Here is a 16053-nt window from a genome sequence, read left to right on the forward strand (position 1 = left end):
GTGGTGAAAATTTGAAATATATTGTTCCAAATTATTTTTTTTATTTGAATATTTATCTCTTTGGCTGGAAATTAAACAATTCTGTCAACAATTACTTATTTATGGTATAAAATAATTTTTTAAACTTAAAGTTTAACTATTCCATTTTTGGTTTACAACTTTTCTTTTTTGGTTAAAAATTCAACTCTTTGGTTGAAAATTTAAGTATTTGACGTAATTTGTATAATTGAAAATATAACTATTCCATTATGAGTTGGAAGCTGATGTTTTAAATTAAAAATTGATCTTTTTTTTTATTTATTTTTTATTTGAAAATTAAACTACCTGATTTAAAGATTTAAAACAAAAAATAGTTCTTTTTAGGTAGATTTATTATTCTGGTTGAAAATTTATCTTTAGAGTGAAAAATTTAACCAATTTTTTTAATGAAAATATATCTTCCATTTTTAATTGGAAATTAATATTTTCGAAAATTCAACAATTCGGCATACAATTAAATTATATAATTGAAATTAAATTTTCTGCATAATATTCCTAATTAATATTCTTAATATTCCTAATTAAAAAAATGGGCATCGAAAAAAAACGAATTTTTCTGTCGAATAATGCCTGATAACTGCATTTATCATTAAAATTGTTTATATTATAAACAATTATAATATTTGGAGACATTTTTCTCAAAAATAATATTGTTTCCATTTAAATTTCCTGAAATTTCACTTAAAAAACGTATAATTATGGAAAATCGCAGAAAACATTTTTTCAACAAATAATTTGTTTACAAAAAATTGGTTTGTTTATTGTATAATATTGGGACAACTTTAACTAATATTGCAATATGCAACTTAAGCGATTTTAACTATTTTTTTGTTATTGACGAGCACCGAGAACGTCAAATAAAAAATGGCTATTTATTGTCATATTTGTTTATTCATAAAAATTGAAAACCTAATTTAAAAATCAGTCTCGAAAACTCTCTTAGAAATCTTATCAGTTTAAAAAAAAATTATATGGTCCAAATCTGTCAATATTTGTAGGCTGTACGTTATTTTGAACCTAAAAGAGAGATCGAGTTCGTTATGAAGCCATTTTGGATAAAAATTCAAAAAGTCAAAACAAAGCAAGATACGAAAAAAGATAAATAGACAAAAATCCTGCAACTAAAAAATATCTACAAATTTGTCATGAACTACTTTTTTACAGGATAAGTTTTTTTTATTGATTAAAAAACAAAATTGAAAATAAAAAAAAATACGAGATAGGCAATTAGAATGTGTTTATTAAAGCAGAAAGAGCTTTAACGAAAGAGAGTTTACAATCACAAAATTACAGTTGTTGACCCGTTGATCTTTGATTTTAAACGGTCTCTGCATAAATGTGCACTCAAACTCTCGAGCGAAGCTCTTTTAACAAAAGAGAATTCACTACCACAAAATTAAATGAGTGAATGTTTTGAGTTTTAACTTTTAAAGGTTTGCGCAAGAATGTGCGAAAAATACAAAGACCGAGCGCGTAACGTGAGGTAAATACATAATCGATCGCGAAGCGCGGGAACAAACAGTCGGGCGCCCTGGGCACGCTCAAAAGCGGGGATTCACTGTAAACTAAATCAACAAACCACAAAAAATTAATTTTTAATACAGCTGTTCTTTCTCTTAAATAAATAATAAAATAAACTGAATAAGTAAATCTCTTGAAGCTAATCAAATCTTCTCTGTGGTTTGAAGATCAGGTACATGGATGCTTTTAGTGTTCAGCTCGTTGTGTTTCAAAGTTCGTCCGGGATTCAGTGCACGAGTTTCTAAAATTCAATGAGTGCTTTTCTCCCTCTTGTTTGAAAGTTAGCGCATGTCATTAGGAAAACACATTTGTCGATTAACCTGAATTCATTCTCATTGATCTTTGGATTCGAATATATCGTCCACTAATTCTCTAATCGAATTCGAAACCAATTATTGTGTTTGCTTAAACATTCGACTGTATCGGAAAAAGATTTATCGTCAACATTAGGGGCCATATTTAAATTACGTAATGGATTATAGGCCCTCTCTAAGGCCCACCTTTACCCCTTTATTAATTTAAAATAATTTAAAATTTAAAATATTAATTAATATTAATATTAATTAATATTAATTATTTAAATTAATAATTTAAATTATTACCTTTATTATATTAATATATTTCAAACAAAAAATGTCTTTTCTACTATAAAAAATGACTTTTTAATAAAATACTTGAATTTTCGACAAAATAATGAAATTTTTAACACACTACACTGAAAAAAAATTTGCATTGAATCAAGTAGGCTAATTTACTTGGCTGATTTTACTTAAAAGAAGCAAGTATTTTCTTTTTACAAGGGACCGATTTTCTTGAATCAAGAAAATAATAAAATCAGGACAACTGTTTGAATCAAGAATATATTTGCCCTAAGCAAAAAACTATTGAGTTAATTTGTTTCATTATACTTATTTGCGTGAAGTTTAATAAAATATTGAATTAGGAATATTATATATTCATGATAAGTAACTAAAACTCTAAAAAAATTCTTGATCCAAGTAAATTCATATACTTATTTTGACTACTATTTTAATTGAAACAATGTTCATGTTCTTGAGACGAGAAAATGAATTTATTCAGCGAAGAAATAATTTCTCTTAAAATAATGCTTGCATATTTTCCTTAAAATAATTATTCATTTGAAACGAATGTCAGATTTACTTTAAAGATACCTATTTCATCACAATAGAATCACATCAGTCTTTTCAATATAAAAACTGTAGACTTTTTACAATAGACATCGCGCACATATTATGAATATTAATATATTGGTCTAAATTAATTTACTTCTTACTGCAAAAGTATCTTATTAGGTTGAAAATCTTATTAAGTTCTCTTCGCCGCTAACAATTATTTTGAAATTCAATAATATTGATAAAATTCAAAACATTGGTGCACATAATCAATTTCATTTATGCAAATGTAGATAGGAATTTGCAATTTTGATAAACTACAAACTTTACGCTGATACACAAATCAAATCACTCATAAAACTATTTAAAAAATTATAAGCTTATTGCGTCGGTAAGTTTTTGTGGGTAAGAATTTAACATTTTCAAAAAGATTTAAAAAAAGTGTTATTAATTTTGAAATAATGATGCAAGACTCAAAAGTAATTTCATTCCTAAAATTATTAAAAGGTTATAAATGTACTGCGTCTATAATTTTTTCGCTGATTATTTGTATGTATTAATCTACTTAAAATTAAATCATTTCGAATTTTTTTAACCGTGAAACATTTCTGTAAATAATAAAAAATAAATATATGACAGCATAAAACAAAGTTATAAGCTTTAAAAAATGCTTAAAAATACAATTATTACATTTTCTTGATAATTTAAAAAAATTGTATGCGTTTATAAAGCAAAATATTTAAGGAAAAAGAATTCAATAACATTTTTTTCTTCTGATTTGGAAGTATTTTATGCTTGAAATAAAATAAAATATCGAGCACTTTTTTAAATGGGTAATATTTAAACTAGCGATCAATTCTTTTTTAAATGGTTTTAAATGGTTGAACCTTCAAGCCGAAAATTAAATTTCCCCTACAAAAATTGAATTTTCAAACAAAAAATTTAACTTCAGCAAAAAATTAATTTTCCACGAAAGTTAAAAATTCTTACCCAAGAAAATAAAATTTTGGAAGAGTTATATTTTCAGTTAAAAATTTAATTTAAACCAAAAAAACGGTTTTCCACTAAAAATTTTAATTTGCAACCAAAGACATAAGCCATCAATCAAACAAATAAATTTTGAACAATGTAATTTAAATTCTACAAAATATTTAAAATTTCAATTAAATAGATAAATTTTCAACGAAAAATATAAATCTTTCAAAAAATGATTTTTTAACAAAGTGGTTCAACCAAAATCCTTTAAACAAAATAGTTGAATAATTAAGCATAGAATTATAATATTTAACCAAAAAATTGCACTTTCATCAAAAAATGAAATTTCTACTAAAACAGATGAATTTTCAACAAGAAAGGACAACTTTTTACAAAAATGTTAAATTATCTACCAAATAATTGTATTTTTAGCCAAAAAATATGACATTTTTCTTAAAACAGATGAAATTTTCTTTAAAAAAAAGAAATAGTTGATTTTTCAGAAAAAAATTACAGTTGACTTTTTAAGAGCAAAATATAGATTTTTGTAACACAAAATAAGTTCCTTCGAAAAAATTTATTTTTAATAAAAAAATACGAATTTTTTCAACCAGAAAGAAGGTTTTTATTACAAAATAGTTGAATTCTCTACCAAATAGTTGCATTTTTGATGAAATTTTTACGAAAACATATAAATTTTTACTAAAAAACGACAAACTTTTCTTTAAAAAGTTAAACTGTTGACCGGAAAACATATGAATTTTTAATAAAAAACGAGAATTTTATGCAAAATATTTAAATTTTCAATTAAAACATCAGAATTTTTAACCAGACAGTACGATTTTTTAACAAAATAGTTTAATTTTCAACCGTACAGTTGAATTTTTATTCAAGAAAGATGACATTTTTTCTGAAACAGATGAATTAAAAAAAACCTTAAAAAAATAGTAAAATTTCTGAATTTGAAATAAAAAAGGAACATTTTCAACAAAAAAAAAAGAGTTGCATTTTCATCGAAAAAGATTTCAATTGTCTTTTCAATGCACAAATATGAATTTTAAACAAAAAATAAATTTTTCATGCCATGGTTTAATTTTTAACAAAAAAGTTGCGTTTTCATCCAAGAAAGAATTTTTTTCTACGAAAAGAGCTGAATTTTTACCCCAATAAGATGCATTTTTTCCAAACAGTTGAATTTGCAACCGAAAAGGATGTCTCTTTCCGAAAATCGTCAAATTTTAACCAAATAATATTTGTAAATAAAAAGATGATCTTCAGTATACAATCAATTTTAAGGATACAATACAAAATCAAAAAAGGAGCGAGGAAATGTGTAGTTATCTTCTAGGAAACAGTGACAAAATTTGAATTTTTTTTACATTAATTTTTTAATTAATAACATCAAATCTGTCGACGGTATCTCTATTTTCTATATGAGGAAAAGGGAGCGGCTACATATTACGTGACGCTATTTTTAGTAACTTTTGACTCACCTTGCCTCTTGTGACAATTTGTGACATTTAGGTGACCACCCCCACTAAAATGTCATGAGAAACTAAAGCTGACCCCCTGCTATTTTTAAAAACGAAATATAAATATAAGGGAGCATTCAAATATTACGTTACATTATTAGATTAATTTTTTCTTCATTATTTTTTTTTTTTTTTATTATTTGTAACAGCCCGTAACATTTCTTTTACAACTCCCCCCCACCATCTTTCCTCACCACGATTACATAACAATTGTTATATTGTGTTTTTAAAAAAAACAGGCTGATTTTTCAGATTTGCATATTTTTTGCGTTCATGGACTCTAACCTTCAAAATTTAGTAATGGGCTTTTTTCAAGATGGCGGACCCAAAATGGAAGCCGAAAGCCAACATGTTTTGCTTATTTTGATATTTTTGCATGGACCTATTTGTAATTGATTAAAATTTAATAAAATTGATGAACGGGGGTTTTTTCGGGCCGCTGATCGTGAATCTCATATCATAATTTACAAAATTCAAGATGGCGGATCCAATATGGCAGCCACCATTTTTCAAAATCATTCAAAGTATATGAAAATTGGTATATAGGGGTTTTTTGAGTCGCTGAACATGAATCTCATATCATAATTTACAAATTCAAGATGGAGGATCCAATATCGCGGCCATCATTTTTCAAAATCATATAATGTTTATGAAATATGGTGACAAAAAATTTTCAAAATCACTCAAAATTCATGAATATTGGTACATAGGTTTTTTTTTGGATTGTTGGTCATAAACTTGAACGCCTTCTAAACATTCTAATATATCAAAATTATTTAAATTATTCCTGCTTTTTGTTTTAAATTCTGCAAAACTAAAAAAGAATGCCTTTAAAACTTTTCAGATTTTTTTTGACAATTTTCTAAATCTTTTAAAATCTTTTTAAATAATCTCTTAAAACTAATTTTTCGGAATAAGAATTATTTTCATTTTCCCTATAAACCTAATTTTTTCACTTTGGCGAAATAATAATAATTATAATATGATAAATTATTATTATAATATAATTATAATAAAAAATAATTATAACATGGCCAAATAAAAAATTTTTCCCATGAATCTTAATAATTTTTTCTCATTCTCTTCACACCCTGAAAAATTCAGTTTACCTAAAAAATTTCTAAATCTTGAAAAATGAAAAAAAATTGGTCTCAAAGTTTAAATTATTGTCTATTTTTCGCGTTAATGTGAACTAAACTAAAATAACTCAATAAACAAGTATAAGTATTCTAGGTTAAAAGCTAATTTTTTAGGTTTTTTGTTAATTTCAATTTTATTGAATTACAAATAAAAATATTTTTGGTCAAAATATTAAATATTACATGCTTCGTTGAAAATCAACTACTTGGTCTAAAGTTTTAAACTATTTTGTAAAAATTAATTTTTCACAGTTAAAGATTTATTGTTTTAGTTAAAAATTTAACTATATGGTCGTGAATGAAATTTGTTGGCAAAACTTCAAATTTTTAGTTGGAAAATTGAAATGCTTTGTGTAAATTGATCTTTTTAGCTTCAAAATCTAATAATTTAGTAGGTAATTGGACTGCTTAGTTGAAATTTGTTCTTTTTTTTTGCGAAAAATTAATTTATTTTGTCTTAAAAGGTAAATATTCTCTTTCAGGCTGAAAATGTATAATTTAAAAGATGAAAATTGAACTATTTGGTACAAAACTCATGTATTTTGTTAACAAAATTTTATTTATTTGTGTAGAAAATTATTCTAGTTTATTGAAAATTATTCTTGTTTGTTGAAAAATTATAATTTTTGATGAGGAATTAACTATTTTGTTAAATATTTTTCTTTTCGGCTGGAAATTTAACCAATTTGTTGAAAATTTGTTTAATTTTTGGTTGAAAATCTATGTTTTTAACTGAAAATTTATCTCTCCCTGTTTTTGTTGAAAATTCATCTATTTTAGTTTAAGAATTAACTATTTGGTAAAAATGTATGCTGTTTAGTTGACAATTAATTTGTTTGGATCGTAGTTAAACGTATTTGCTTAAAAATAATTTTTTTTCGTTTAAGATTAGTTTCTTTTACTAAAAATTAAACTCTTTCCTTCTTGATTGAAAATTGATATTTTAAATTAAAAATGATCATTTCCGGTTGAAAATCCAACTGTATGGTAAAAAATTTATATGCTTCAACTGGCTAATTTTTGCTTTTTTATTGATTTTTTGAACTGAAAATCTAACTATTTTATTTTTGATCGACACATTATTATAAATTAATTTACACAAACAAATCATTTTTTCACTAATTTAGACAATAATTTAATTAAAAATAGGTAATCATTTTTTAAATACACTGGAAGCCTGGATTTTATATTAGATGTAAATTTTTATTTATAATAATATTCTAATAAATCATAAAATATTTAGAGTAAATATCTATTTCAAGAACCAGTCAATTTCGGAAAAATTTGAAACGAGCATTTTTTTCAATAATTGAAATATCATTTATCCAAATATAAATTTTGAATTTTGTATCACACCTATACCCCTATTAACCCTCGTTAAAGAATTAGCAAATTGAATCCTTGTTTGAAAAATGGAAAAATATTCTTATGTGCTATTTTTTTATTTATTAAAATGAAATTCAGAATGAATTTTAATTATACTATTCGACATCCAGGAAGTGGAAATGCGTTTGCATTTCCTCAATCTATTGCAACCCCACATTCAATTTTATTAAGTAGGGTAGAAGCACGTTCATTTGAATAGCAGGTCATTTGTAAAATTATAGTCTGGCCAAGGCAGAAATTACATTTCCCTCTGAGCACTCCCACCCTTAATAAAATATTAGTATTACGAGAGTTCGATTGCAGCTCGAATTTAAAAGCGTAAATTTCTACACGATAATAAATGTATGACTTAAACTTAACTGAAAAATTTAAAAGTGTAAAAATTGGAAAAATTATTCTGTTATTAAGTCTACTTATTTTTATTTCAATTAGACCCTATAAATTTTTATTTTCAACTTAAACTGTGTAATATATTTTAAATTTGAATCTCGAAACGACTGTATAATATTACTGACTTAGAAAATTCCCGAATGATAACATTACCGAAAAATAAAATTCCCGATTTGGAAAATACACGAATAATAAAATTAACAAAAAATTAAATGCTCAGTAATAAATTTATTAAAAATGAAATTCCCAACTTGGAAAATTCCCGAATGATAAAATTACTGAAAAATTTAGTTCCCGATTCGCAAGATACACGAATAATAAAATTCGCGAAAAATAAAATTACCAAATAATTGAATTCAAGAATGAGAAAATGCACGAATAATAAAAATCTAGAATTATAAAATTCCTGACTAATAAAATTCCCGTTTGAAGTTTCTAGAATTATTGTTTAAAATTAAAATAACAATAATTGAAAATATGTATTTGTAGATCCATATTTTATCAAATAATGTTATTTCAAATCCAAACAATAAAATAAACTAATAAATAATTTCTCTATTAAAAATATTTGATTATGGTACCTTTAATGAACAAATTACATTCATACGAAATTTTAAATCGTTTTAATTCGGGAATTTTCCAGGTCGAATATTTTGTAATTTGCCAATTTTCTATCGAAATTTTATTATTCGGGAATTTTCAAATTCGGTTATATAATAAACTCTTGGGAATTTTATTTTTAAGGAATTTCCTAGTTTGGTTACATTATAAACTGTTCAGGAATTTGATTATTTAGGAATTTTCCAAATCAGGAAGTTTCCAGTTACGAAATCCCGAAAGTTCATCATATTACCGAACTTGAAAATTCCCGAAATAACATTTCAGACAAAAAATTACCAAATTATGAAATATCCAAAATAGAAAATTCCTGAATTTCCACAATTAATAATGATTGTTTATTAAAAATTAATTATTAGTTAGAAATATAATGATCAAATATTGAAAAAAAACAATAATTACAAAAATTTATTCCTAGATGAAAAAATTTGTTTGAAAATGTATACAGGATTTTTTTCAAATCGGACAAAAAATTCTAAAAATTGGGATTGTTAATTAAAAAAAAATAAAAATAAACTTTGAAGTTAATGGGTGCTGAATTAAACCCTGAAAAGTTCTTTGAAAAATGTTGAGGTTCGGAGAAAATTGAGGGAGAATTTTTTTTCATTTGAAGCGCACGTATTTTTAAATCTACTTTTATATAAAATTTTCAATTAAAACAATATTTAAAAAAAATGTAAACATTGAAATCAAATTAAAAAATGATTTTGAATATTTCAGACGTGTTTCAAAAAGAATCTAGAAGATTTTAAAGAAATCTTTTTATTCTATATAAAATTCATTGATTTTTCTAAATATTTCGAAATTCTTTTAAAGCTTCTAAAATTTATTTTTGAATTCTTTAGAAATCTAAAAACCCTATAGTTTATTTTTAAAATCTTTAAAAATCTAAATTTCTAAGAATCTTTCAAAGTTCAAAACTCTTTTTGAATCTCTAAAAAAACATCTAGAAGATTTTAAAGAAATATTGTTATATTATAGAATTTTTCAAAATATTGTGAAAAATTTGAGTCTTTTTAACTGATGTTTAGGACTGTTGGAAGTTCGGAAAAAATCAAGAAATATTTGATAAATTTTCGGCAATCTATCCAAAAATGTTTAGTTTTCTGATCTATTTAAAACGTTTTAAATTCCTGCAAATATTTTTAATTGACTCGATTTTTTTTCTCAAAATTTTGAAGAATTATTTAAAATGTAAAAAATTTGGCTTTTAATTTTTTAAATTTTTCTAGCAATTTTAAGATAATCTGTTTATTCTCACGGATTTTGCAAAATAATAGGAAAAATTCGAGACTTTTTGATATATATATATATATAGGACTTTTATAAGTTTGGAAGAAATCAAGAAATATTTGATCAATTTTCGGAAAAGTTTCCAAATTATTTAATATTTCTGAGCTATTTAAAACGTCTTATAATCCTGAAAATATTTTTAACTGATTTGAATTTTTCTTAAAATTTTAAGAATTGATTAGAAATGTAAAAAAATTAGCTTTTAATATTTTACATTTTGCTAACAATTTTAAGAAAACTTGCTTATTCTCTCGAAATCTTTCGAAATTCTTTTAAAGCTTCTACAGTTTATTTTTTAAATCTTTTCAAATCTACACTTTTAAAAAAGCTACTGAAGTTTATTTAAGTTTTTTTTAAAATCTTTAAAAAAATTTAACTCTTTTTGAATCTCTTTAATTCTATTAAATATATTTAAAAACTTTTTTTCAATTTTCTTTTTGGTTCATGTTTCTTAACAAAACAATCTAGAAAATTTTTCATAAGTTTTGTTATTTTATACGATTTTTCAAAATATAAGGAAGAATTCGAGTATTTTTAAAATATGTTCAGGAAGCTTCTAATATATTTAAAACGACTTAAATTACAGCAAATATTTTTAACGTACTTGAATTTTTTTCGAAATTTTGAAGATTTATTCAAAATGTAAAAAATCGGCTTTTAATTCTTTTTTAAATTTTTCTACTAATTTTAAGAAAATCTGTTTATTTTCTCAAAATCTTTTGAAATTTTTTTAAAGCCTCTAAAGTTTATTTTTGAAATCTTTATAAACCTGCATTTCTAAAAATCTTTCAAACATTTAAACTCTTTTTGCATCTCTTCAATTCTACTAAATATATTACATTTTTCAAATTTTAGTTTTAGTTTATGTTTCTAAACAACAAATCATTAAAAATTTTCACACGAATATTAAAAGAAAGTTTTTTCTAATCATTAAAAATTATTCTTCTTTAAACATTTTTAAATCTTTTGACATGTTTTGAAATCTTAATAAATAATGTCTTATAATTAATTTATCACAATAAAAAATTATTTAAAATTTTCCTATAAAACTCAGTTTACCTTACAATTTTTAACTACAAAAAAAAAATTGTCTCAAAGTCTTGCAAATTAATTTTTCAGAGAGTTTGAAATCTTCTAAACATAAAATTATTCTTAAAAAATAAAACATAAAACATAAAAAAATGTTCCAGTAATTGTAAAAATAATTCAATCTCCTTAAAGTTTTCATAGTTATTAAAAAGCTTCTAACTTTTTGCAAATTATTTTCCATTGATAAACAATCATTTTCAATTACAATTTTCTCTTGTATCAATCATGTTTAAAAACATTAAAAAATAAATTTTATGATAAATAAAAATTATTTATTTAGAAATTTTCATATACAAAGTTGATGCTTTAGAAAATTCATAAATTAAAAATTTTACGTAATTGGGTCAAAATACCTCCCCCCCCCCACACACACAATTGATACACAAATCAATAATGTTACATAAGGTGTGAACACTCTCTTAGTTTCAAGGTCAAATTTTAGAATGGAATTTGTAGAATAAGGATATTAGCAGCTGATCTAAGACATATGTTGGAAATAACCCAAAAATAAATGTGTCACAGGTTTTTCTTCAATTCTTGGTCAAAGTCAGCTGTCAATATTTTGTGTGTTGATTTTAAAGCAGAACTAACCACATTCATGAAAAGTCCAACCGTCCTACATTTGGGTAAAAAATCACTTTTTTAGTTCTGAATAACAAATGGCTCACGAATGTTCACCGATTAGGACCAAAAAAAATTGTCAAAATAATCTGATTAAATTGCAAAGAAAGTTGTCGAGCTTGATTTTTGAATTAGTTTTTCAAATTTTGTATGTATGAACAAATATCACAAAAAAAAGGAAATTTGGTATGTGTTCACCTACATTTTATACACATATAGATTAGATAAAGATATTACATCATTATGCAATGAACAAAAATAGATTGTTATAAACAAATTATTTTCTGAAAATTTGGTTTCTATAATTTTTAATAATTTAACGTTTTTTAAAGATGTATTGCAATAAAGTTGAATGAAAACAATATTACAAGGAAGATTTCTCATTGGCTTATTCATGCTAATGCTATAAGAAAATTTAATAAAAAATGCATTATTCATGAATTTTGCTATAGAACATTTTAGTTTTTGTATCAGCTTTTAAAATTCGGAACCTCATGATAATTTTAGTGAGTCATTTTAATTGGAACTTTTAAGATAATTTCAGAAATATTGATAAATAGGTGATTAATTTGATGTTTTTTTAAGCAAATGTGATTGTAATATTTATAATTCCAGTATTTTCCAATCGAATTTTTTTTCAATGTCAGTTCTTTTAATTGGAGAATAGATGATAATCTCATCAATACTTACATTTAGTTGATAAATTTTTTTTTTACAAGTATAATGAACAAATACATTATTTAGGCATTTTTCGACGAAAAATTCCAGTTTTTTTTTTATTTCAGTTCTTTTAGTTGGGAATTTCGCGATAATTTTATCAAGATTTATAATTTGTTGATTAAAGTTGGAAATGAAGTTTTTGTTTGAAAATGCAACTGTTCTGTAGAAAATTCACACTTTGGTTTGAAATTTAAACAATTTGGTTGATTTTGTTTCTCTCTTGACTAAAGATTGTGTCTTGGTTGAAAATTCAATTCTTTTATTAAAAATTCGTTTTTTGATTAAAAATTGATATTTTTGAGTTGATAGTTCATGTATTCTGTTAAAAATTTGCCTTCCTTTTTTGTAAACAAGTATTTTTGTTGTTGTTATAAATTATTTGGTTTGTTTAAAATTAAATTATTTCTTTGTAAAGTCGTCTTTTTTATTAATTGCTCAACGATTATGTTTTTAATTTAACATTCATCATTTTTTGTTGAACTGAAACTACTTTATCAAAAATTAATTTTTTTGGTTTAAATATTCATCATTTTAGTCCAAAATTTTGCGTATTTATTTAAAATTCAACTATTTTGTTAATATTTTTTAAAGTAAGACATTTTTTTGCAAATATTAACTATTACATTTTTTTGTTACTTTGTCAAAAATTCATTTTTGTTTGAAAATTCATCGTTTTAGTTGAAAATTCCTCCTCTTTCTTGAATATTTAACTCTTCTATCCAAACTATTTCTTTTTGTACACAATAATTAATGTCATTGAAAATTGAATTATTCCATTTTTGGAAAATGGAACTTTTTTAGTTGACAATTAATTTTTTGTATTAAAAGTTTAACTATTTTCTTTTCTGGTGGAAAAATAATCTTTTGGTTTGTTGTTAAAAATTAAAAATTTTTGTTAAAAATTCATAATTTTAGTTGAAAAATTATTTCTTTGGTTGAAAACTAATATGTTTTGTTAAAAATTCGCTTTTTTTTGTTCGAACTAAAAATTTAATTATTCTATTTTTTTTAAATGTATATTTTTGCATTAAACTTCAAACTATCCGTTTAAAAATTGATATTGCTCAGTGGAAAATTAAAATTTTTTTTGGAAAATTCTTGTATTTTGTATAATATTTCACGTCTTCTAAAATATTTTCCGTTGGTCCTAAAACGTTTCAAATCTTTTGGAAATGTGACATGTAACTAGGTAAATCGAATGAATTACTTTTAGAAAGAAAAAAGTAATTTCCTGAGCTATAGCGTTTACAGGCCTTCATGTATGAAAATTGGAATTTCTATTCCACTCTGAAATTCAAAATTTTGCTCCAACTATATCCAGTTACTTTCTTCGTTATGTATCGGTAATAAGAAATAGTTCCTTTTTTATGTTAAAATATTAAATAGAGTCGCTTGCTGATCTTATATTAAAAGAAACGAGAAAAAATTTTCCCGCGCCTGGATTCGAACCGGGGACGCCACTATCCATAAGTGGAGCATTAACCAGATAACTCACACTCCACTCCTGGAGCGTTCCCGGTTAAAATCCGGCCTAAGGCAAATTTTTTTTTTCTGAATATTATACAAGTAATAGACACTATTTAATATTTTAACATAAAAAATAATTAAAACCCTGGTCATACAAATAACATTATTTACTTAGATAACTAATTCCTTTTACAATGTAACTTACCCGTCATCGATCGGCTTACAGAAGTACTGTAAATCTAGAAATAATTTTAAAATTTATAGTCAATAAAATCGCAAGTCGCCACCCCTACTTTTCGAGAAGAAACGTTAAGATGCTCTAAAATGTTTAAAGGATATTTCAGTTTCGCTCATAACGTCGATAAATTATATTTCTACTATAAAGAGATGTAAAGTTTCATAAAAACATTCTAAAACTAGGAACAAGAAGCTCGTAAATTTGAATGAGCCCATAAAAGACTTTCCAGTAAAAAATGTAATACAGGGAAATGATAAAAACATATCTCTTGGCTTCATATTCTTCAATGCTATGCTTTGAAATCGATCCATCACTAAATGTAATTCTTAGATTGCTAGTAGACCCACTGTTCCTTCATTTCATTTTGTTTCTATCACGGCTTATCGGATTAAACCCAAGGTGATTGTATGACAGGAATGATAAATAAGAATATACTTCCCATATTACTTTCGCGCTCGTTGCAAACGAAAATGAAAAATCGTGGTCACTTTGATTCCACAAGTTTTGATTAGAATTTTAAATTTATTATCTAGAGAAGAGGTAGGAATCGACTGTCGAGTCAAGTAGCTAGAATCTAGAATCTAGTAAGGAAAGAGATTCAAGTGAAATAAGACTGCTGAGCCCGGCAAGATACCAGTGAGGCAAGACAGTCGAGTCAGAAAAAATCAAGTGAGGCAAGAAACGAAAGAGGCTAGAATTAAGTCAGGAAAGACATTCGAGTGAGGTAAGACTTTCGAGTAAGGCAAGAATCGAGTAAGATAAGGCGATCAAATAAGGCAAGATAATCGCGTGAGGCAAGAATCGAGTGAGGTGAGAGTCGAGTGAGGCAAGGTGATCGAGTGAACCAATACAATCGAGTGAGAAAGACTGTAGAGTCAGGCAAGAATCAAGTCAGGAAAAAAATTGAGGGAGGTAAGAATCGAGCCAGACAAGACAATCGAGTGAGGCAACAATCTAAAGAATTTAGAATCAAGTGAAGAAAGACAATCAAGTAATGCTGTCGAGTCAGGCAAGATTCAAGTGAGGCAAGAATCAAGTAAAGAAAGATAATTGAGTGAGAAAGGCATCGAGTTTGGTAAGAATCGAGTGCGGCAACACAATCGAGTGAGGGAAGACTGTCGAGTCACACACAAATCAAGTGAGGCAAGAAACAAAAGCGGCTAGAATCAAGTAAGGAAAGACAATCGAGTGAGGTAAAACTGTCGAGTTAGGCAAGAATTAAGTGAAATCGAGTGAACAAAGGCTGTCGAGTCAGGCAAGAATCGAGGGAATCAAGACAATTGAGTGAAATAAGAAACGAGTGAGGCGAAACAATCGAGTGAGGAAGGACTGTCGAGTCAGACAAGATTGTCGAGTGAGGCAAGAAAATCGAGTAGGGCAAGAATCGGGTGAGGAAAGGCGATCAAATAAGGCAAGACAATCGAGTGAGGAAAGAATCTAGTGAGGTAAGAATCGATTGAGCTAAGGTGATCAAGCGAGTTAAGACAATCGAGTGACAAAAAACTGTTTAGTCAGGCAAGAATCAAGTGATGAATGCAAATTAAGTGAAATAAGAACCGAGTATGGCAAAAGAATTGAATTAGACAAGAGTGTCGAGTCAGGCCAGAATCGAGTGGGTTAAGACAGATGAGTGAGGCCAGACTGTCGAGTGATCCAAGACTGTCGAGTCAGGTAAGAATGAAGTAAGTAAAAATCAAGTGAGGCAAGACAATTGAGGTAGGCAAGAATCGACTGAGGCAAAACAATCGAGTGAGGCAAGTCTGTCGAGTCAGGCAAAAAATGAGTGAGGCAAGAGTCGAAAGAGGCTAGATGTCGATTCAGGCAAGAATCGAGTGAGGCAAGACAATTGAGTGAGGTAAGAATCAAGTAAGGCAAGACAAATGAGTGAAGAA

This window comes from Belonocnema kinseyi, chromosome 6, assembly GCF_010883055.1.
Source record: "Belonocnema kinseyi isolate 2016_QV_RU_SX_M_011 chromosome 6, B_treatae_v1, whole genome shotgun sequence".
Lineage (NCBI taxonomy): Eukaryota > Metazoa > Arthropoda > Insecta > Hymenoptera > Cynipidae > Belonocnema > Belonocnema kinseyi.